Raw genomic sequence first — 23,840 nt, forward strand, 5'->3', positions numbered from 1 at the left:
GTTGGGCTTCTCCGATCATAACCTTATTACCTTAATCTGTCTTATCGCTCCGGTGTGGCCTGTGGACCCTCCAAAGAAACGTCGTCTGTGACACTTTGGAGCTATGGATTGGGAGGCCCTCAGGCAGTACTTCTTTGAATTTCCCTGGAATGATTATTACTTCTGTGGCCGGGATCCATCTGGGTGTGCATTGCTCATTACAGAGGTTATTCTCTCCGGCATGGAAGCACACATTCCTTTCTCATATCTTTTGACTAATGCAAGAAAGCCTTGGTTTAATCACGCTTGTTCTAATGCTGTCTACAACAAGGAGAAGGCCTATAAAAGGTACAGGAGCCAACCCACTCCTGAATCAAATCTTTTTTATATTTCTATCCAGAATCGTGCTATGTCTGTTTTTCACTCTGCTAAAAATAATTTCATCCGTACTAAATGCTCTCAACTCTCCAACTCGAATTCTTCCCACTCCTTCGGGCACCTTGCCAAAAACCTTTCTAACAACTTTACTTCATCCTTCCCTCCTCTTTTCTACTCTGATGGCTCTAGCTATTTCTTCTACTGATAAAGCAGATCTGTTTGCTTAGACTTTCTCCTCCAATTCCACCTTAGATGATTCCGATGCTGTTCTTCCATCACTTTCCCCCTCTGGCTTCTTCATGGCTGACATTCAAGTTTCTTCAGCTGATGTGGTTTCTGCCATCACTGGCCTCAATACTAACAAGGATATGGGCCAGATGGAGTCCCTCCTGTTGTCCTGAAGAACTGTGCTTCTGTGCTTAAACCCTTCCTAGGTAAACTCTTTCGCCTTTGTCTTTCAACTTGTACCTCTCCTACTTGCTGGAGGTTTGCTCTCATTCAGCCAGTCCAAAAGAAGGGTGACAATTCCCAACCCTCTAACTATCGCCCAGTTGCTTTAACATCCTGTGTCTGAAAAGTTATCGAGTCTATTCTTAACAGAAAAATTTTTAATCGTTTTCCTACCACAATCTGCTGTCTGATCGTCAGTATGGGTTTCGTCAGGGACGCTCCACTGGCGATCTTCTCACCTACCTTTCAGGCTCCTGGTCATCCTCCTTTCGGGACTTTGGCGAAAGCTTTGCCATTGCATTTAACATCTCAAAGGCTTTCGATTGAGTCTGGGATAAATCTTTAATTTCCAAACTGCCCTCTTATGGTTTCTATCCTTGTATCTGTGCCTTCATCTACAGCTTCCTTTCTGGTCGTTCTTTAGCCGCTGTTGTTGACGGCGTCGTTCTTCTCCTAGATCTATCAACAGTGGTGTTCCTCAGGGCTCTGTCCTATCACTAACTCTTTTCCTTTTCTTCATCAATGACCCTCTAAGCTATACATCTAATCCTATCCACTCGTACGGTGATGATTCCACCTTTTACCTTTCCATTCGGTTTCCACAATGTTCATCTCTGCAGCTACTTCAACAAGCAAAGGATGAGGCTATGGAACATCTAATATCTGACTTGGCTTGTATCTCTGACTGAGATAAAAATAATCTTGTTTTTAGGGCATCAAAGACTCAGTTTTTACACCTATCAACCCGCCAAAATCTTCCACAGGAGTACCCACTAATGTTTAATAATATTCAACTCAATGCCGCATCATCCTTGAACATGTTTGGGGTTTCATTCACACGGGACTTATCTTGGAAAGATCATATTGCATCTCTTGTAAAGTCTGCTTCCAAGACATTAGGTGTGCTAAGCTGACTCTGTACCTTCTTTCACCTTTCACAGTTGTTGACTTTATACACGGGGTTTTTTCGCCTCTGGTTAGAGTACAACTCATGTGTGGGGAGGCTTCTCACATACAGCTCTTCTCAATAGGGTGGAGTCAAAGGCTATTCGTTTCATCAACTCTCCTCCTCTTACCGGCTCCCTTCAACATCTGTCTCTTTGCCACACTCTTCTATCGCTACTTCAATGGTCACTGCTCCTCTGAACTGTCTGCTTGCATCCCTCCACATCTACGACGCGTGCGTAGCACCCGTCTAGCAACAAACTCTCATCCCTTTTCTATCCAAGTCTCTAATGCAAGAGTTAACCATTACTCCCAGTCCTTCATTTATGCAACAGGTCAACACTGGAACTGTCTCCCTTTGTCTGTATTTCCTACTTCCTATGATCTCCAGTCTTTCATACGAAGCGTGTCCAGAGATCTCGAAATGAATGGATCTTGAATTTGGCTCTCTTTTGTGTGCATTTTTTTTTTTTTCTTTGAAGGAATGTTTTCTGGGCTCTGCGTTTGATTCCTTCTTCCTCGCATTTAACAAAAAATGTTGGTAAGCAACAATGGCCAGGTTTTGGCGGATCAAGCTTTGGCCCACCTGAGGTGGCACTGCCAGTGACCAGAAGTGAGTTTTGACACTAAAAGTCATTTCTGTATGGAGATACTCAAATGCAACAGTCCACCCAAGAATCATGGCCCCAGCTCAATAACCTATGGAGCATTAACATTTGGTGTGAGCAAGGTCATAAATTTAATGTTTTTCTTGTTTTCTGCATTTGATGACCTTTGACCCCTGACTGTCGGATATGGGTCATGGATTTACGAAGCACACTTGTAGTACCCATTAACGTCTATAAGCATTCAAAGACTCATTCGATTGCATCCTCCCACTGTGGAGCTAGGGATCTTGAAATTCATAGAATGGCTACCAGAGTACAACGTCTAGGTGGCACTGCGAGTGACTAGAAGTGAGTTTCGACACTAAATGGAACTTTGTATGGAGGTATCCAGTACAACATTTCACTCAAGAATCATAGCTCTGGCTTGATAATCTTCAAAACATTAGCATTTCACATGATTTTTTGCTGTTTTTGCATTTGATGATCTTTGACTCCCGACCTTGCTGATGTAGCATATAGGTGTACATACATAGTTGTAATACTAGTCAATGTCTGTAAGCATCCAACTTCCATTCAATTCCATGATGCTGCTGGGGAACTTGGAGGTCATTTTTTAAAACTGACACTGCTTGCTAGGGATGCTGAGGTCAATCTTTGCAGGGTTGCCACCTGAAAACTAGAAAAAGGGGAAGAATGGATGGCACACTTCTGATAAGGAATGGCCTCAGGATAATGCCTAAAGAAGTCAGGGTTTCTACGCCCATTAGTAATGCTTCTAAAGCTCAAAATATGAAAAGTACAAAAAAAAAGGGTTTTCGGCTGTTGCTAGGTAATGAGTGGTCACCTAGTTACAAAAACCTTGCGGACACAACTAGGTAATGGGCAGGTTATTGTATCCAAGTTTGGTTGGAACTGATCAATTCTGAAGGGTAGAGGTGCCTGAAACAATTAAATAAGATAAGCCGGCAGACTACAATAGTCAGCTCAAAGCAGACCAAGCTTTGTCAGTGACTGGAGGTGAGTTTCAACACTGAAAGTAATTTCTGTTTGGAGGTACTCCAGTGCAATATTCCACCCAAGGAGCATGTCCCTGGCTTAATAATCTACGGAGACTTAGCATTTTGCACAAGCAAGGTCATAATTTTAGTACTTTTCATATTTTCTGATGCCCTTTGACCCCTGACCTAGCAGATATAGATCAGATATATACAAAGCACATTCATCAACATCTATAAACATGCAAAGTTTCAGTTGAATCCATCCTCCCACTGTGGAGCTAGGGAACTTGAAATTCACAGAATGGCCCACCAGATGTACTGTACAAATTCTATGTGGCGCTGCCAGTGACTGGAAGTGAGTTTCGACACTAAATGTCATTTTTGGACGGAGGCACTCCATTACAACATTCCTTCCAAGAATCATGGCCCTGGCTTGATAAACTTTGGGGTCTTAGCGTTTCACGCAAGGATAGTCTTGATTTTAGTTATTTTCACAGTTTTTGCATTTGATGACCTTTGACCCCTGGCCTGGCCGATGTAGCACAAAGGAGTACTGTGCATAGAAAGTTGTAGAGCAGGTCAGTGTCTATAAGCATGCAAACTTTCATTCAATTCCTTGAAGCTTTTGGGGAGCTAGGGGGGACATTTTTGAAAACCGGTGCTGGTTGCTAGGGATGCTGAGGCTAATCTTCACAGGGATGCCACTCAAAAAACTAGAGAGAGGGGAAAAACGGATGGAATAATTCTGATAGAGAATGACCTCAAGATTACGCCTAAAGAAGTCAGAGCTTCCTATGCTCATTAGTAATGATTCTGCATCTGAAAATGAGAGAAATACGAAGAAACGGGCTTTTGGACCTTGGTAGGCAACGAGTAGTTGCCTAGCAACCAAAACCTTGCTGACACAATTAGGTCGTAGGCTGGTTATTGTTTCCAGGTTTGGTCGAAATCAGCTCATTCTGAAGGGTAGAAATGCCTGACACAAACATATGAGAAAGAATACAAGAAAGGAAGAAAACGTGAATAATAATAAGGGCAGCATGGAGCTCGCCAATAGAAACCAAGCAAGAAAATGCGACTATCAATAACGGCAGCATGAGCTTGCCAATAAAAAGGCTTATGATTTCGTTATTCAACCTCTTCTGTTCAAAAAGCACCTGTGTACTTTGAGCATCTGTCAAACAATCATTTATTTCCCCTACTGGTGTACAGGAATCTGGGGCAAACTTAATTAGCCCAGAAATAGAGTAAAAGTAACCACTTGCCGGCCACTGAATTATTTTTTAAACAATATACCCCCCCAATTTTTCTGGTGTAATCCTTTACCAGCCATATTCGTCCCAGCCCCATAACATAACAACTTAGAGTCCACTTTATAACCTGATTCCACCCAACAGACTAAATGGCTTCCTGGCCTACAAGAAAACATTCTGGTGTCACTCAGTGGATTGAAGAGTCCCCATAATGTAGCATGTACAGCCGTGAGCAAAAATTCGCTGCAAGCCTGCTCGTGTGATGTGGGTCGTTTGGTCTGGCAACGGTGTATGGGAACCAGTTGCCACAGATTTTTTACGGTCTAAAGACGTGTTTGTAAGAATTAGTACTGTAAATCACCCAGAATGCAATATTCTTTAGATCTGTTTAGCAAAATAATGTACTAAAGACGACAGAAGAATATTGTGGGATGATGAAACTTCCACTCTGTCCCCCGTACCCCTCCCGATGACTGTCCCAAGCCTACCTCTCACCACACCTCCCTCCTTGCTCTCCTTCATTTCCACTTCTCTCTCCCCACCCTGTCTGATTTATATTACCCACAGGCCTAATCAACGTAATAAACCGCACTCTTCTCAGTTTCTTGTCTATTCCTGTAACCTTTTTGTTTCTCTACATTCGTTAGATTCATGCCATGCCACAGTCTTTTTCTCCCACCATTTACTTCAAACATGATGCAGGAATTCGAATCATTATGGTTCTGTTACTGCTTCATGAATCAGTGAACAGTATGAGGAGATTGGGAACATTTTCTCTGGAAAGAGAGAGACAAGTAGGAGGAATGGGCACGAATGTTTGTTTAATTTTGCCTACTGAAATAATAGCCACCGACTGCCAAGCTCACTCAAAAAAAAGAAAAGAAAAAAAGTAAGGAATACATCACAAGAACGAGACCTGAAACGTTTCTGTATCTAGCGGCGGTTCGTGGTGACAAGGGGTGGAGAAACGAATGACAACTGGAATAAAAGGAGTGGGAAGGAGACAGGGAAGGTGAGAATGGGACTTGAACAGGAAGGAATATTGATAATAAACCTCAGATACAGTTAGTTTTATTAACGCATTGCGAGCATTTGAGAACAGGACAGGCTGGGTTTAGTAAACAGTCAAGAGAATTGCAATGCACCAGTCGGGTTAGTGCCATGGATAAATGAATGAAGGTAGAGAGGGTGGGGAGAGGAGAAAGTGGAGAGACATGAACATGGGTGGGGGGTAGGAGGGAGAGGAGGGGTGGAGGGGACATCAGGAGGAGTAAGGGGGAGAGAGGGGAAGGGAGCTTATCCTGTAGACATGGTTGTAATGAGGATTACCAGAATATCACGCTCATACGTTGTTCCATAACATTCTTCTGTCAGCTCTTGCACTTTTTTATATTAATCAAATATATTGAATACTGTACTCTAGGCAGTCTCAAGTACCACTTCTTAAAACATGTCTTTAAACTGTATAAAGTCCATGTGGCAACTAGTCCCCTTACATTGTTGCCAGACAAAAGGACTCACATCACACGAGTGGACTTGCAGCGAATTTATGCTGATGACTGTACATTCCCCTTGATCCGCCGCGTGCCAGTGCCGTTTTAAAACAGTCTGACATAATTCCGCGGCCAGCGCCAGTGCCGTTTTAAAACAGTTTAAAATAAAAAACTTCACTCTGACCACATTTTTCAAGATTTGCTGGTAAAAATTGGCAAGCCTGCAAGGTAACTGTTTCTCTACCATCCCCCAGGCTGTCAAGGCCATACACTCACTCGCTCCCCCTCTCACGCTCGCTCTGCCTCACTCTGCCTGTGTGCCTCACCCTGTGCTGTACATAGTGAAGGAATTTTGTAAATATTTTCATGTAAATGTAAGTTGTAAATATTTTCTTGTCAGTGTAAGGACTATATAGTGAAGTCAAGTTGTAAATACCTTCTTGTACTGTAAGTGCCAGGACTGTACATAATGAAGTCAGGTTGTACCTATCTTCAAGTAAGTGTAAGATAATGCATTAACAGTGAGAAAGACACGCAAATTGTGATAGATGCTGAAGTAACAAGTAATCAGAAAAGTGTACTGAACATTGCTATACCTTCCCAGCATAAATACCTAACTATACCTTACATAGAAAATGGCTTTCTCTCACATACGTGGTGAGCGTAAGAGAGTGGCTATACTTGTACACAAGTATGCAGGACTCAATGAAGCCCGTTTCCGAACCTCGGTGAGCATTTTAATGGCAAAATTCGTTGTTTCCACATCAAAATCTATCATTTTAGCCAAAAAAAAAAGTCAAAAAATGACCAGCACTGGAGTGACCCATAAGGCTAAAAATAGCCGGCACATGGCGGGTTAATATAGCACTACACCAAGTTATAATTCAAATGAAATCATGCAGGGGTTTAATGACTCAAAGGAGATGCCATTTTTGTGATGCAATTAACACAGGAACATCATTTTAAAAAAGTCTCAGTTGATTTTGAAGCTGTCTTGTTTTAGATACATTAACGTATTTGTTCTACAAATCCACGTTCCCTGGAAGTCATACTGTGTTAGCTTTTTAAGTTACAGACTCAATTACAGCTCTTATTCACAGAGTTTTTCATCTGTCTTCTACTTCTTGTTTACAGAGACTTGAGGTGACTCAGTAATTTTCTCAAAATAAAAGAGCATAATCTTGTACTTTAACCTGTCCTATTGCTCCGATACGGCCTGTGGACCCTCCAAAGTAACGTCGTCTGTGGCACTTTGGAGTTGCGGATTGGGAGGCCCTCAGACAGTACTTCTTTGATTTTCCCTGGAATGATTATTGCTTCCATGGCCGGGAGCCATCTGAGTGTGCCTTGTGCATTATGGAGGTTATTCTCTTGGGAATGGAAGCAACATTCCTTTCTCATATCATCTGACTAATGTAAGAAAACCTTCTTTTAATCACGCTTGTTCTAATGCTGTCCGCAACAAAGAGAGGGCCTATAAAAGGTACCAGAGCCAACCCACCACTGAATCACATCTTTTTTATGTTTCTGAAAAAAATAATTTCATGCATTCTAAATGCTCTCAACTCTCCAACTCGAATTTTTCCCGCTCCTTCTGACACCTTGCCAAAAACCTTTCTAACAACTTTACCTCATCATTCTTCCCTCCTCTTTTCTATTCTGATGGCTCTGTAGCTATTTCTTCTACTGATAAAGCAGATCTCATCACTCAGACTTTCTCCTCAAATTCCATCTTAGATGATTCCGGTGCTATTCCTCCCTCACTTTCCCCCTCTGACTTCGTCATGGCTGACATTAAAATTTCTTCAGCTGATGTATTTTCTGCCATCATTGATCTCAATACTAACAAGGCATATGGGCCTGATGGGATCCCTCCTGTTGTCCTCAAGAACTGTGCTCACACCTTGCCTAGGTAAACTCTTTTGCCCTTGTTTTTCAACTTGTACCTTTCCTTCTTGCTGGAAGTTTGCTCTCATTCAGCCCGTCCCAAAGAAGGGTGACCGTTCCCAACCCTCTAAGTATCGTCCAATTGCTTTAACATCCTGTGTTTCAAAAGTTTTTCAGTCCATTCTTAACAGAAAAATTTTAAAGCATCTTTCCTATCACAACCTTCTTTCTGATCATCAGTATGGGTTCTGTCAGGGATGCCCCACTGACGATCTTGTCACCTACCTTTCAGATTCCTGGTCATCCTCCTTTCGGGACTTTGGCGAAAGCTTTGCCATTGCACTTGACATCTCAAAGGCTTTCGATCGAGTCTGGCATAAATCTTTAATTTCCAAACTGCCTTCTTACGGTTTCTATCCTTCTATCTGTGCCTTCATCTATAGCTTCCTTTCCGGTCATTCTGTAGCTGCTGTTGTAGACGGCCATCATTCTTCTCCTAGATCTATCAACAGTGGTGTTCCTCAGGGCTCTGTCCTAGCACCAACTCTCTTCCTTTTATTCATCAATGATCTTCTAAGCTGTACATATAACCCTATCCACTCGTATGCTGATGATTCCACCCTTCACCTTTCCATTCGGTTCCTGCAACGTCCATCTCAGCATTTACTTCAACAAACTAGGGATAAGGCTATGGCACACCTAATGTCTGACTTGGCTCATATCTCTGACTAGGGTAAAAATAATCTTGTTTTTAATGCATCAAAGACTCAGTTTTTACACCTATCAACCCGTCAAAATCTTCCACAGGATTATCCACTAATGTTTAATAATATCCAGCTCAATCCTGTATCATCCTTGAACATGCTTGGGGTTTCATTCACGCGGGCCTTATCTTAGAAAGATCATATTGCATCTCTTGTGAAATCTGCTTCCAAGAGATTGGGTGTGCTAAGCCGACTCCGTGCCTTCTTTACTACTGCACAGTTGTTGACTTTATACAGGGGATTTATTCTCCCCTGTTTACAGTACAACTCTCATGTGTGGGGAGGCTCCCCAGATACAGCTCTTCTCAATAGGGCGGAGTCAAAGGCTATTCGTCTCAACTCTCCTCCTCTTACTGGCTCCCTTCAACCTTTGTCTCTTCGCCGCGCTGTTGCCTCTTTTTCTCTTTTCTATCGCTACTTCATTGGTCACTGCTCTTCTGAACTGTCTGCTTGCATCCCTCCACCTCTATGATGGGCGCGTAGCACCCGTCTAGCAACAAACTCTCATCCCTTTGCTGTCCAACTCTTTAATGGAAGAGTTAACCGTTCCTCTCAGTCCTTCATTTATGCAACAGGTCAAGACTGCAACTGTCTCCCTTTGTCTGTATTTCCTACTTCCTATGATCTTCCGTCTTTCAAACGCAGTGTGTCCTGGCATCTCGAAATGAATGGATCTTGAATTTGGCGCTCTTTTGTATTGTTTTTGTTTCTTTCTTGGAAGGAACGTTAATGCGGGCTCAGCCTTTGGTTCCTTCTTCCTCGCATAAAAAATACTATTGTGTATATTTCTGAGCAGTCACTGTCAATCCACACTGTGAGAATGTACAGTTACAGCTATTAACTGCAGGGTGAGAAAGGGGTTACATAATTTAACTGCCTTACCGTTTGGGATGTATCCCAAAGAATAAGATTACACTCTGGAAGAATATTAAAGTGTAATCAGCTATTTTTTTTTTTTTTGCATTTTTGTAAAAAGTAACTTCAGGGTATCAATGAATTTTAAACACAGCCTATGTAATGACTTCAGTTCCGCGTTAATGTATTGCTGACGGTGTGTTCGTACATCCCCCCCCCCCCCGAAAAAAAGAATGATGGATAATAGAGATAAGGGACGACTATTAAACAAAGGTGTGATATGTTTATAACGATGAAATAGAAAAAGGAGAGACTTTATTTGTATGAATATCTAATGAGAATGAAGAACCAGTTTAGACGGGATAGATGGAACCAGTGAGAGGAGTGAGGACTTCGGGTACTCAGAGATTCAGAGAGGTGGTTGAGTGAGATGAGGTAAAACTGGACATACTGAGCTCGCTAATAATGAGACAGCTTGGTCGAAACATATCCAGCACTGTAGAAAACGGCGTACTGCTAACTCAGTAGGTGGAGCACCTACTGGACCAGCATGGTCTTGTCGTGCCTCTTCTTGCTGCTGCTGCTGCTGCTCCAACACAAATCCATCAAAGTCAGTTCCCGACATCACTGCCACCACAGCATCATCACCATCCCGCTCATAAGAGGAGGTAGGAGGTGAATGCAGAGGTGAGACATTGTAGCGGGTATGAAGAGTTTGCTTATGATGGTCCGCTTTCTCTGTGAGCAAGTCCTGGTAGTACGAACTGCTCTGTCGATTTGACAACCGGTTCAATAATTTTTTCCTCTGATATCTTGCTAAACAACATTTGATCTTAAAGGGTTTCGGCAGCTGACAGGATATTACCGAGAAATCTCAAATTTTAAGACTTATCACTCTAAATTATTCTGGAGGAAGGAGTTACTTAGTCTCATTGTTGTGTTTGCTGCAGATTTGTCCGTCACAGCCTATGGGGTCAATAGCTCCGCATCTGCCTCGATTACCATATTCATAATCTCTACCGCTGTCAGCAGCTCCCCACTAAGTAGCCTCCTCACGGCTGCTAGTGCCTCTTTCACTGCTGCCTGTCGACATTGTAAGGCTGCAGGAGAGGAGCAGTGCACAGATTGGGTACCAGAGCTCAATGTGCATCATTTATTGTTGCCTCACTAAAGTTTCACACTTTCAGCAGAATTCTTTTTTTTTTTTTTTTTTTTTTTGTGGTCATACCTTTTCCAAAATTTTGTAAATTTGTGTTACTATTATCAGTTACACTCTTTACATCACTTAATATATTTTCAACACCAACACTCTTTCAAGCCCTTTCATAACTTTGCACAGGGTCTGGATCATCCTACCTTAATCATGCAGTTCCTGACTATCAATTTCTTTCAACTTGTTCTGGCTGTCAGTCTGTTTATGGAAATGATTGTACAACTACTTTTAATAGAACTTCTTAACGGTGGTTACCTTTTCCTGATTAATCAGCTGTATCAGTAAAATTTTTCTAGGTGGAAAGAACTTCTTTTGTACAGGTCAGTGACTAGCTTCATGACAAGTAGAGTACGTATCAAAGGGGAGCCGGTCAAAAGATACACCTTGAAAAGCGCCCCAAGCTTCTCACACTTCTTCAGTCATAGGAACCTAATGCCTGCCTAATCAGCCGAAGTAAAATGAAAGACTATAATTGTGTCGTGAGCCTAGGTGGAAAGACCAACCTGAGGGACAAACTTTTGATGGGTTCTGCCTTGTGTCATATGAATGGTTGGAAATGCTGACTAGAGTCGCCTTTTGCTCCAGGTGATGTGCCTGTGGATGGGATCATATATTTGATAACTGACCGAAACCAACCTAGCTTTCTGACTGATTCTGTTTGATAATTCACGTCGGTTCCTTTTTATACTACTGTGTTAGGTCTCCTTGGCATTCTGTGGTAAGATGTAAGATAAAATGATAATGCCATCGGTGCCTGACCAAAAAAGGGTCGCATATAATCTCTCATACAAAACTTGGATGCAGTAACCTTCTCCAATTGGCCTAAAGGCTTCAGATACTCCTGGGTTCAGTTATACCATTATCTCAGCAGCAAATATGAAGCATGTAGAAGTCAGGCAAGCCTGCTTTCTGATTTGTGTCACATTGAGGTGTATTACTTTCTTCTCTTTACAGTTTGTGGAGAGTATCAGATACTGCTCTACTGTGCCAAGTGCTGCATCTGATACCTATGTCCTCCTGTCATAGGTCAGGATGCCACGGGCCTTAAACAAAGCCATGATCTTTCTTCAGCTCTACATGATGACCATTATGGTAGATACATCCAAAATAAAGCCTTTAGCAAGCTACTTTTCTCCGGGCTAAGTTCTTTGATAATTTACAAGTGTTGTTCTTGTGAGGGTTTGATACCTCCTCTCTGTGCGGGAACAGGCATTCTGGCTGACAGAATCAATGAACACGTGATACACTAGGAAACACACTGCATACGACAGACTTGTGGTGTTTTCTTGAGGTGAAGATGGTTTGACAGAGTGTGACCTCACTAGTCTCGGGATGTAAAGTGAAAAAATATGCAGATACCTGCTGCACGGTATGGGACATTGGTGTTGGAAATGCCATGTTTGGGCCCGCATCATACATTATGAATATTCTACACAGGTTCTGGAAAAGTTTTGACATTGACCAATGGCCATGCGTGCCATATATGAATTCCCATCGAGAAAAGTATGCTGTGGACAAGCCTGACGAGGACTGGAGGAGGACACGGCAGACAGATAGAGCTAAAGGAGATGTACAAAAGTGGCCGACACGAACAAGGAGTGAAACAAACAAGAAAATGTATACCAGAAAAACACATGACCTTTCAAGGATATTATAGATCGACAAGTCGACAATTCGAATCCTCTCCCTCTAATTATGACGTCACTCACAAGTTCATAAACTGAATTTCAGAATACAAGACTTCATAATACCAGACTGAATCTGACTACCACCACCACTACTACTACTACTACTAGTATTTCTGCTGCTGCTGCTGCTACTGCCACAACAACAACAACAACTACTACTACTACCACTACCACTACCACTACAACTACTACTACTACTACTACTACTACTAATAATAATAATAATAATAATAACAACTATATTTCGCCACTGGTGTGGTGAGTTATAACAATAATAACGAGTTCTGTAACTGTCCTACGGACAGTCACTAATCTCCACTTGTTGCTTCTCAGTGACCTTAACCCCACTGGGGAGATTTGGATTTTTTTTTTTCTTTCAGCAATGGTCCATGCCATGACACATCATCTGAGTCCCTCAAAGTCCTTGCACAGTTTCCGGTCCTCCTGAAATAGCCAGGAGCTTCTGCAGCCATAATAATACTAATCAATCACATGCTATTTGTTGTGTACCCACAGTAATGAACATTATGTGATAAGGTATGTTTAAAACTTAATAAACAAGATCTGAAGACTTTAAGGTAACTTCTTGTGTAACATCAAAGGATCTGTCAAAGGTGTCGAAGTACGCATGAGTCTACTATTTCATACAATGACTTTAACGCGCAGTGGAAAGAGTAGGATTTTTTATTTTTCTGCCAGCAATGGCCATGCCAACACACATGACCTGGGTCCTTCAGATTCCTTGCACAGTCTCCGGTTTTCTTGGAATCGCTGCGAGACTCTGAGACAAGAATAATGTCAACGAAAACAAGTCTCCAAGTATGTAGTAGGTGGGAACTAATAATCTATCTGTCTATAGCCCGATGCCCTAATCCCGCAAAACGTGGCCGCAGACAAAACGCCTCCAAGTTGCTCTGTCACCTACTGGCCTCCCCCCAATTCACTCCCCCCTCCCTCATATACCTCTCAACTCATATACCTCTCAACTAAAAATAATAATGATGATGATGATGATGATAATAATAATGATAATAATAACAACAAAACAAAAACAACAACAACAATAATAATAATAATGATAATAATAATAACAACAACAAGAAACAATAATAATAATAATAATAATAATAATAATAATAATAATAATATTATTATTATTATTATTATTATTATTTCACTCTAATCTTAAATGTCGGGACCAACTGCTTAGCCCCGGACTCCTACGCTCCTGATGGGGCAATGTAGGATTGGATGATGGATGGATGGATGATTATTATTAATATTATTATTACTGACAAGAACAATATAACCCAGCACTAATGTGATGAGTTATAATAATATGTCTACCTATTGTGAGACACCTTAATCCCATTTGGGGTGGCCACAAACAAATCGCCTCCATGTCTAACTGTTCCCCGCCATTTTGCTGTCCTCCTTCCAGCTCACATCCCCCTCTCTCATATTCCTCTACATTCCATCCCACCATCTCATCTTCAGTCTCCACCTCCGTTTCCCCCTCTCCAATTCGTTGTCATACACTCTCCTCGTTAGTCTCTCGCTCTCCATCCTCTTCATATGGCCAAACCACCTCACTGTCTTTCTCTTAATGCTTTTTATCACATCCACAGCCACACCACAATGATCTATCACTTCCTCATTTGTCAATCTGTCTCACCATGTAACTCCACATGCTCCTCTTCTTTCTCTCAAATAACTCATTTTCACTGCTCTCACTCTTGACTCGCGTTCTTCCAACAAGGTTCAAGCTTTGCTGCCATATGTTGGAACTGGTGTCGCAATATTATCATCCAGAGATTTTTATACGTCCATGCTTACTTCCCTATTTGTTATCACTGCTTACCAAGAACCAACAACATTTCTTCCCTGCTGTATCCTTTCAACCACTTCATCCTCCAAACTTCCATCCTTACTCATCACACTACCAGAGTACTTAAATGCACTCATATTTTCCATTTCTTCTTCATCCAACTTCACTGAACATTCAGTGACTTCATTTCTCTCGAAGACCATAACTTTACTATTCCCTACATTCACCTTTAGGTTACGTTTCTTACACACACTATCCCAAACTCATTCACCAAGCCTTGCAGTTGCCCCTCGTCTTCACTTAACAACACAGTATCATCTCCGGACAACAGAAAAGGAAGTTTCCATACGTTGCCCTCTCTCATTATGGCCGCTCCAACATACACTGCCCTACCTTGTATCTCTTTATAGCTCCATCATATATAAGCTGAACCATGGAGATATGACATATCCCCATTTCCATTCAATATGCAGATAAAAAAATTCACTAAGTTCACCATTCACACACATTGAATCCTTAGCACCCTCGTACATACTCTTTACGGCATTCAACAGCTTCTCACGCACTCCATACATTCCTAATATTGTCCAAATTCCTTGTCTATTAATTGTTATATGCTTTTCCAAAATCCATGAAGGCAGCATACAATTTCTCTACCTTCTCTAGAAAGTTTTCCATTCAAGACCTACGAATGAATACCTGATCTAAACAACCTCATTCCCTCCTAAAACCTCCCTGTTCTTCTCCAACTTATACCTCTGTTATTTTCTCAACTCTGTAAGTATCTAACCATATACTTTTCCTATTACACTAGGAAGACAAATGCCCCTGTGATTACCACACACTTCCTTTTCTCCCTCTTCATTTGGACAGGGGAATAATTATACATAAATTCCAATCGCCCGGGACTCTACCATCCTCCCAGACCAATCTGCAAATTTTCCGTATCAGTGCTACTGCAATCTCTCCCCCATGTTGCATTATTTCACCAAACACTCCATCAGTTCCTGTTTCTCCCATTTTGACTTTTATTGTCCCCGCAACTTCCATCCTACTGATCTCTTCCCTTCTCGCTTCCCTCCTTCTCCTAGTCATTCTCCAGCCATTTATACGTGCATTAGTTTCATTCCCTGGGTTTAACAGTTCCTTAAATGGTTCTCTTCATATGCTCACTTTCCCTCCAGTCTCAGTTATCAATCTACCACTCTGATCTTTCTCTCCATTACTAACTTCTTCATCGTCATGTCTAACTCTCTCTATTTCCTCCCATAACATTTTCTTACATTCCCTCAATTATACACTCAGATTCATTCCAAATTCTTCATTGGTTCTTCTACCCTCTCTTACCAATCTTTTCACCTTTCTCTTCCGTGTCTCAGCTTCCTCCATGCCTCTGCTTCCCTTCCACTCACTTTATGTTTTCCCCTTTTGCGCCACAGCTTGTCTCACCTCATCATTCCACCATGTTGTTCCTTGCACTCAGTTTCGACTTCTCTTCACCCCATACACCACCTCACATGCTGCACAGATTTCTTTAGCTAATGTTTCGCACACAACTTCCACCTCCCCCATCTGCCCCAAATTATATTTACCCAGTTGCTCCTCCACTTCTCTCTCATAGGCCAATTCTGCCTTTTTTCCATCCTCTTGCAACCTTTCTATTCCCCCCCCCCTCTTGTATGAACTAATGCTCCTATTCTTTTCTCCTTCTATTCATCCATAGCAATTGTACCTTGACTTTCACCACCACGAAATGGTTGTCAGGAAGTCCACTCCCCCAGTCTCTGTAAGCACCTGCATCCACCACATACATTATCATACTCGAATCCACACACACAATCAATCATTGCCTTCTGTTCATCACCCATCCTTCTCATCATTCGCCACGTATACATGTGGATCATTCTGTGCCTAAACAGGATATTGGCTCTCACCACTCACTAATACCACCATCACTACAGCCACCACCAAAAAGACAACAATGGCGACAATAGCCAGAGCAACTACTATAACTGCATAATAATAATAATAATAATAATAATAATAATAATAATAATAATAATAAAATAATAATGATAATGATAGTAATGAAAACAATAATAATAATCATAATCATAATCATAATAATAATAATAATAATAATAATAATAATAATGATAATGATAATAATGAAAACAATAATAATAATAATAATAATAATAATAATAATAATAATAATAATAATACCACTACTATCAAAATAACAACAACAACAAAAACTACTACTACTACTGCTACTGCTACTACTACTACTACTACTACTACTACTACTACTACTACTACTACTACTACTACTACTACTACTACTACTACTAATGTTACTTGTATTTTAATAACCATTCTCTTTCAATAAACACATAAGTATGGTAATGTTTTCAGTAATTTTATTGACTTTTCCAAGGCTTTTGACTTGATTAACCATTCTTTCCTGGGATAGCTCTTCACGGACAGAGATAGGCATTTTCTTATGAACCATGCGGCAAGAACTTTATGGAGTGAACTGCATGGAGCGTTTTTAAGAAATGTTTGTAATGGTTAGACTCGAGGGAAATTTATCACCCATTTTATTCACACTGTATACAGACAATATGGTACAAGGAATCACTGTGGTAAGAGATGGGTGTTTTCTTGGCATATATAAAGTAATGTTATGGCCTATACTGATGACCTTAGTGTTACTTGCAAATATGATAACAGACACGACGAATATGCAGTAAACCAAGAGGACCAGCGGGAAATTTATATGATAACAGACCTGACGAATATGCAGTAAACCAAGAGGACCAGCGGGAAATTTATAGAATAAATTTATAAGTCTAAGTGCTTCACATTTGGCAGAAGAGAGTATGGTAAAAAAAAAAAAAAGTTACGAGAGCTGGTAGCTGCAGGAGATGAATTTCAAGTCGATGACTGTTATAAATATTTACGACAACATGCAGTGCAATGGTATACGTCAAAGAGATGCTGAGTTTAGGTTGAAAAGATCTATGCAAAGTCAAATTTAGACCACAGAAAATTCAACTCTGTATCTGTAGATAAATTTATGTTTCTTTTTAACCCATCTTGCCTCCCCGACTATGGAAATGGCAGTATCGGATGTTAATGGATCATCAGGGACGAATATTTTCAATGTTTCTGATGTAGCTTAACATAAGGCACTAAATAATAATTATAAAAGTAGCTACCGGCACGAGTGATCAAGAAGCTGCGGAAGATAATAAACAGCTTTTACTGAAGCATCACTTTGTTGTAATTCAAGGGGGATTTTTCATAAGGAATATAACTTCAACAAACCCTTTACTGAAGATATCTGTCCCATGGCTTAGACTAGGACACTTGATGATGAGCATAAAAGAAAACTTCTGGGCGAGATACAACTTAGAGATTCTAGAGTGCACAAACTGAATTATCAGTCACGAATATGAGTGCAGATTCACGAACAGCAGAGGCGGCAGACTTGTCCATATACTAGTATTTCACATATGAAGTTTCAAAATAAAAACAACTATTTTGGAATTAATACCAGAAATAGTTTTGTGTGTGTGTGTGTGTGTGTGTGTGTGTGTGTGTGTGTGTGTGTGTGTGTGTGTGTGTGTGTGTGTGTGTGTGTGCGTTATGTAAACGTCTATGTATTAATGTAATGTATTTTTAAGGCTCTGTATGAATTGCTGCCTCTGCAGTTGTAATCTGAGATAAAGGATTGATTGATTGACTGATTAACTTATTGACTGATACTCCAGATAATAACAACAACAACAATAATAATAATAATAATAATAATAATAATAATAATAATAATAATAATAAATACTTCACCACCAAAAGAACAAAAACACCACCACCATCAACAGCAAAAGCTACCACCACTTCTATACATCTACTAATGCTACTGCTACTACTGCTTCTACTACTAGTACTACTGCTACTACTGCTTCTACTACTAGTACTACTGCTACTACTGCTTCTACTACTAGTACTACTGCTACTACTGCTTCTACTACTAGTACTACTGCTACTACTGCTTCTACTACTAGTACTACTGCTACTACTGCTTCTACTACTAGTACTACTGCTACTACTGCTTCTACTACTAGTACTACTGCTACTACTGCTTCTACTACTAGTACTACTGCTACTACTGCTTCTACTACTAGTACTACTGCTACTACTAACATCCTTTTGGGAATTATATTTTGAAGATCAAAACCACCCTTCACAACACAGTTCACCATTTCGAAATGTAATGTGAAAGTTAACACTAACCCTCATATTACAATCAGCTGGCCCCAAGCATGCCAACGGCTGTGGTTACCATCTACTACTACTTTTATTTTATTTTTATTCATTAACAGTATTGTGTTAATAAAGACATTAATCTATTGGAGTCGCTGGTCTGTGCGACTCTCGACCACAGTTGCTTCATAATCCATACCCGCTAGAGAGACAGCCCTGAGGGTTGATGATCTTGTGTCCCTGAGGCATAGGAGCACAGACCTCACGAGGGAGAATGACGGTCGACATCTCATCCAGGCCATAACAGAACTCTGGGGTTGATGCTTCTTCTCAGAAAGAAACTCTACCAGTCTCGAGTAGACTCTCACCACCTCTGGACCCATCCCACCTGATGTTGTGAACACGAGGGGAGTGAATTGACTGTGATACGCATGTTGGATCCTTTCTTGATAGTTTGTTTTTTTCTTGCTCCTTCCTTTTATGTACAGCCCCGAGAAAGAGTTCACGATAACATGCTGTCATAGGATCAAATATCCTAATGTCAAAGAAAGTCCTTTGCCTACGTGTCCAGAAACCTCGAGCACTGACATCCACTCTTGAATCCTTTGATGTATTTACTGTTCTGTGGATGATGTGCTCGCCGTCTTGGGGTAGCAGAGCAGGCTCTGTGGTGACATCATGGCATATTTCCTGCAGCAATTCCACTGTGAGATTGCGTACTTCATCATGTCGAATGCAAACAAAGCCTCCCTTCCTGCAAACAATTGCATGGTTTGCATCAAAGGCAGCTCCACAGGCATATTGTTGAAGTAGGTTCCCTACTGGCCACCCATATCTCAAGGCTATGGCGTCAATGAATTTTCGTTTGTTGAAGTGGAAACCTTTTGTCTTGAGAGGCAGGCTTGTTAGCCAATTCGATGCCCCAACCTCCTGTGCCATATCAACTCTTCTGCACTGGTCTAATGTAAGTTGATATGCGCTGCAGCTGGTCTTTTTGTCTTGCTTCTCGCTCTTTGCTTATCTATGTCTTTATATCTTTCTGCCATTGTTAGTCAGTTTCACTCATCTCAACCTGGGCGCCGCAAATCTTCTGTGACAGGAATTCGATGAGCTTAAGTGTATTTCTATGTTCGTAGCTTGCCATGACTGATGGATTTATAATGCCAAAGCCTCCCATGCTGGGTGGTAGTACTAGAGATCCCTCTATCCTGGTGCAGGGATGTGGGCATTGGTCAGTGATGGGAGGAATGATTCCTTAACAGCATCCTCCAGTGGTTGTAGCGGCAACTCAATGTCGGGGATGGTCCGCATCATGAAGGTCCACCTGCGTTTTACACTATATGTAAATGTGCTGTATGCTGCATGGGGTTCTGTTTTTGCGTGGCTCAATAGTACATGTATTTCTTTTACCCATGTCTTTACCTTATCACCCTCATAATGGTCTTTGAATTCCTTAGCTTCAGTCACAGTGCCTAGATGCCTCTGACCTTCTTTAGTCACTTTCACGTTTGTCTCCAAATGTTCTCCTGTGCATGCTGATAGTAAGCTGATTTCACAATAGAGATGGACTTCCTTGCATTAGGGTAGTAACCTATTTCAGGGCAATGAGATGTTACAAGGTCCCATCATTTCCTCACCTTTTCCGCCCTGCCATCCCCTGTGAGATCATCTGCATGGGCTACTTGTTCTACATTGGTGGCTTCATATTTGATCTGTTGTTGCTTCACAGTCATAGCCACGGCGTACATAGCCATGGCAATGGGGTTCCCCTGGGTAGTTCCTTCTGTGGATTGGATTACACCGACGTCATGAACAGCTGTTTTTCCCACTATGTAGAGGTCTGCTGGTCCTTTGTAGGTGTTTTCCACATATTGCGCAAAAGCTGGGCATTTAATCTTTATGTTCTGCAACATTGCCTCTCGGTTGATGGAATTAAATACGTTTGAGGCATCAGCTAATAATACTTCTGGCAGTCCACCTCTTCATATATTTTCCTCATGGAGTGGACTGCTGCCTTACCTCTTGTCTGCTGGCCTGCACACACCTGGAGGTTGCCAACTGCCTGCTTAACATTGTCTCTCACCACTTCCACTTTTCCTATAATCCTTCTGAAGACTTCACCCACCCCAATGGGCCTACATCCTGGATTCTCATCAAAGGGGATTAGTCTGCAAGCCGTCAGTGCTTCAGTGTTGTTGCACTGACTTGAAGCCAGCTTGCTTGCCAGTGAGGCAATGGTGTTACACAGGTCTGTTGCTGCCTCCCCAAACTTGATGTTACTGAGGATTACTCGCCAAGATTTTGCATCCAGGCCTGACGGTTCTGTCCCTCCTTGTGTGTTTATTGCCTTCCTCCACACCATATCTCCAGTTATCCTGTCATATATGATAGGATTTGGTGGCGTGTAGTTCCCGTCAAACTTTGACTGGACACTTGTTTGTCGTGCAGCCGGGTGTTTTTCCTTTTGAAGTTGCGTTGTTTTTTCTGTCAGATCAAGTACTCCATTTGGTGAATCAGTTGACAGAGATCTTGTCGCCATCGAGATCATCCCCTGTCTCATATTGCTACCAAATATCCTTGCCACATCGTTGGTATTCTGGTTTCTTCTGCCTGGGTTGCTTATTCTCATCTGCAGAGCCCTTGGTTCCTCAAGTAGGCTGTCAATTTCACCTCTTTTCCATGTTTCAACCCGCCTTTGGATGGCCTTAATATTTTCTGCGATATTTGCCCTTGGTCGGGTCTTGTTAAGGAAGAGATTTGGTTTCAGTGCAAGGACCTTAAGAGTGAATGAGGCTGTAGGTGAGTTATTATTGTAATTTGCTATTAGGCGAGTGATTTCCTTGATCATGTCAATTTGGAAGTTTCGAAGAGGTTACTTGACGACCATCCAACAATCTCATTATATGCTGTGTTCACCCAGGTTACTACATTTTCTCTGGATTTGCCTATTCAGTATGTGGGGTGACCTCGCCCAGGTCTGTGAGCCTGTTCTGCTTCCACGTTGTTTGTATCACGACCTTTCTGGGGACGTATAATATCAGGGTGATTCCCTCTTTCATGCACTTCTCCATAGTGGTCTTCATCCTGAACTTCATTTCTGTCATAGACTTCATGACGTTCTTCATCCCCAGCTTCACTACTATTCACTTCCCCATGGTGATTTAATCCACCCCATACTTTCATATCTTTAGCATCTTGGCGTCTACCCCAATCCCGTGCTTCACCATGGGGTCTTTCACCATCATGCATGTCAGTTTGATCATGTATATTGTCAGCGACTGCCTCATTAATTTCCACGTCACCGTTCTGTCGCCAGCAATGTTGGAAGCGGTCAAGTGCCGCTTCTGGTGGGCTTTGATTCCCTAAAACATTCTTACAGAGACGTTCCAGCCTACGGCATGGACACGGCGACATGTTTGTTGCATACGAGCACCTGATACTTTTATGCAGAAAACTGGAGCATTGACAACAATACTGTGGTGTGGCCATGGTGTTCATACAGTTTATACACTATAATAAAGTATTAATAATAATATTATGGCTACTCTGTGTAGTAGTTTGAAAAGGAAATTAAGTCTAATTATAATAGAAGTACTGTATTACTTTTAGATATTTAAATTCAAATTAGATATAAGTGGAAACATTTGCTTGTTTTACTTCTATTTCTGCTTATAATATGACGATGTTACGAAGCAATTTGCTCGTTTTGCTTTATTTTGGAATAACATTTAATATCTATTTAGTCTGTCTTTTACTAATAAAGTAAGTGAACTGATACTGCTATGTTTTTAAAGTTTGAAATGAAGTAAGACAACTCTTCTTTGTTTAAGAGTTAAATGGGTGCGGTGCAGAGCTGTAGGGGCAGGAGTTACAGTGTAGTGATGAGAGTGTGGGGTGTAGCGGCAGCCTATGTGTGTTTTGTTGTTGTTTAGCGATATTTCGGTCTTCAGATGTTACAGTGTAGGGGTGAGAGTGGTGTGTCCGTGTTGGAGGAGATGGCGTGTGATGCGTGGCTGTGGTGTGGTGAGGTGCAATAGGGCCTTTTTTTTAGTGATACTAGATGTTTAGGTGTTGTGGTGTAAGGATGAGACTGGTGTGGTGTCTGGTGTTGGGATAACGTATGTGCTGGTGTTGCAGCAAATGATACGTGATGACTGGCTGTGGTATGGTGTGATGCAATAGAGCCATGCATGATACTCGGCGTTTAGGCGTTTTGGTGTAGGGGTAAGAGTGGTGTGGTGTGTGGTATTGGAAGAGTGTGTGTGTGTAGGTGTTGCAGTAGTTGATGTGCGGTGCATGATTGTGGTGTGATGTAGTGCGATACGGCCTTGTTTAGTGATACTGGGTGTTTAGGTGTTATGGTGTAGGGGTGCGATGTGTGGTGTTGGGGCAGTGTGTGTGGTGTGTTGTGGTGGTTATGGTAAGGCTTGGGCACATTGGTTTAGTATGGCGCATTGGTTTAACAGGGTTTAATTAGTATTGATTATAGTTATAAGATAGTGATAGAAATTTTGTGAGGGTTGAGTAGTAGTTCTAGTTTGTTATACTGTATTACAGAGTTTACCCTAGGTCTATTGTATTGAAAGTATATCAAAATTACTCTTAATAATATTATATATAAGAATAGTAGTGTATTTAAAACTAGGGTATTATGATAAAAATTTGTTGTTATTCTAATAAAAATTATACATATCAATGATATACTGAACTAAAGTTTTATTTTTTCTTGCAAGAAAGAAGGAACCAAAGGCCAGGAGCCCGCAAACAGTTCCTTCCAAGAAAAAACAAAAACAATACAAAAGAGCCAAATTCAAGATCCGTTCATTTCCAGATGCCTGGACACACTGCGTTTGAAGGACTGGAGATCATAGAAAATAGGAAATACAGTCAGAGCGAGACAGTTCCAGAGTTGACCTGTTGCATAAATGAAGGACCGAGAGTAACGGTTAACTCTTGCATTAGAGAGCTGGACAGCAAAGGGATGACAGTTTGTTGCTAGACGGGTGCTTCGCGCCCGTCATAGAGGTGGAGGGATGCATGCAGACAGTTCAGAGGAGCGGTGACCATTACAGTAGCGATAGAAAAAAGATAAAAATGCAACAGTGCTGCAAAGAGACAGAGGTTGAAGGGAGCCAGTAAGAGGAGGAGAGTTGATGAGACGAAAAGCCTTTTACTCCACGGTATTGAAAAGAGCTGTATGTGGGGAGCCTCCCCACACATGGGAGCTGT

This window comes from Coenobita brevimanus, chromosome 15, assembly GCF_032717465.1.
Source record: "Coenobita brevimanus isolate Jiangsu-jjx chromosome 15, ASM3271746v2, whole genome shotgun sequence".
Taxonomy (NCBI): domain Eukaryota; kingdom Metazoa; phylum Arthropoda; class Malacostraca; order Decapoda; family Coenobitidae; genus Coenobita; species Coenobita brevimanus.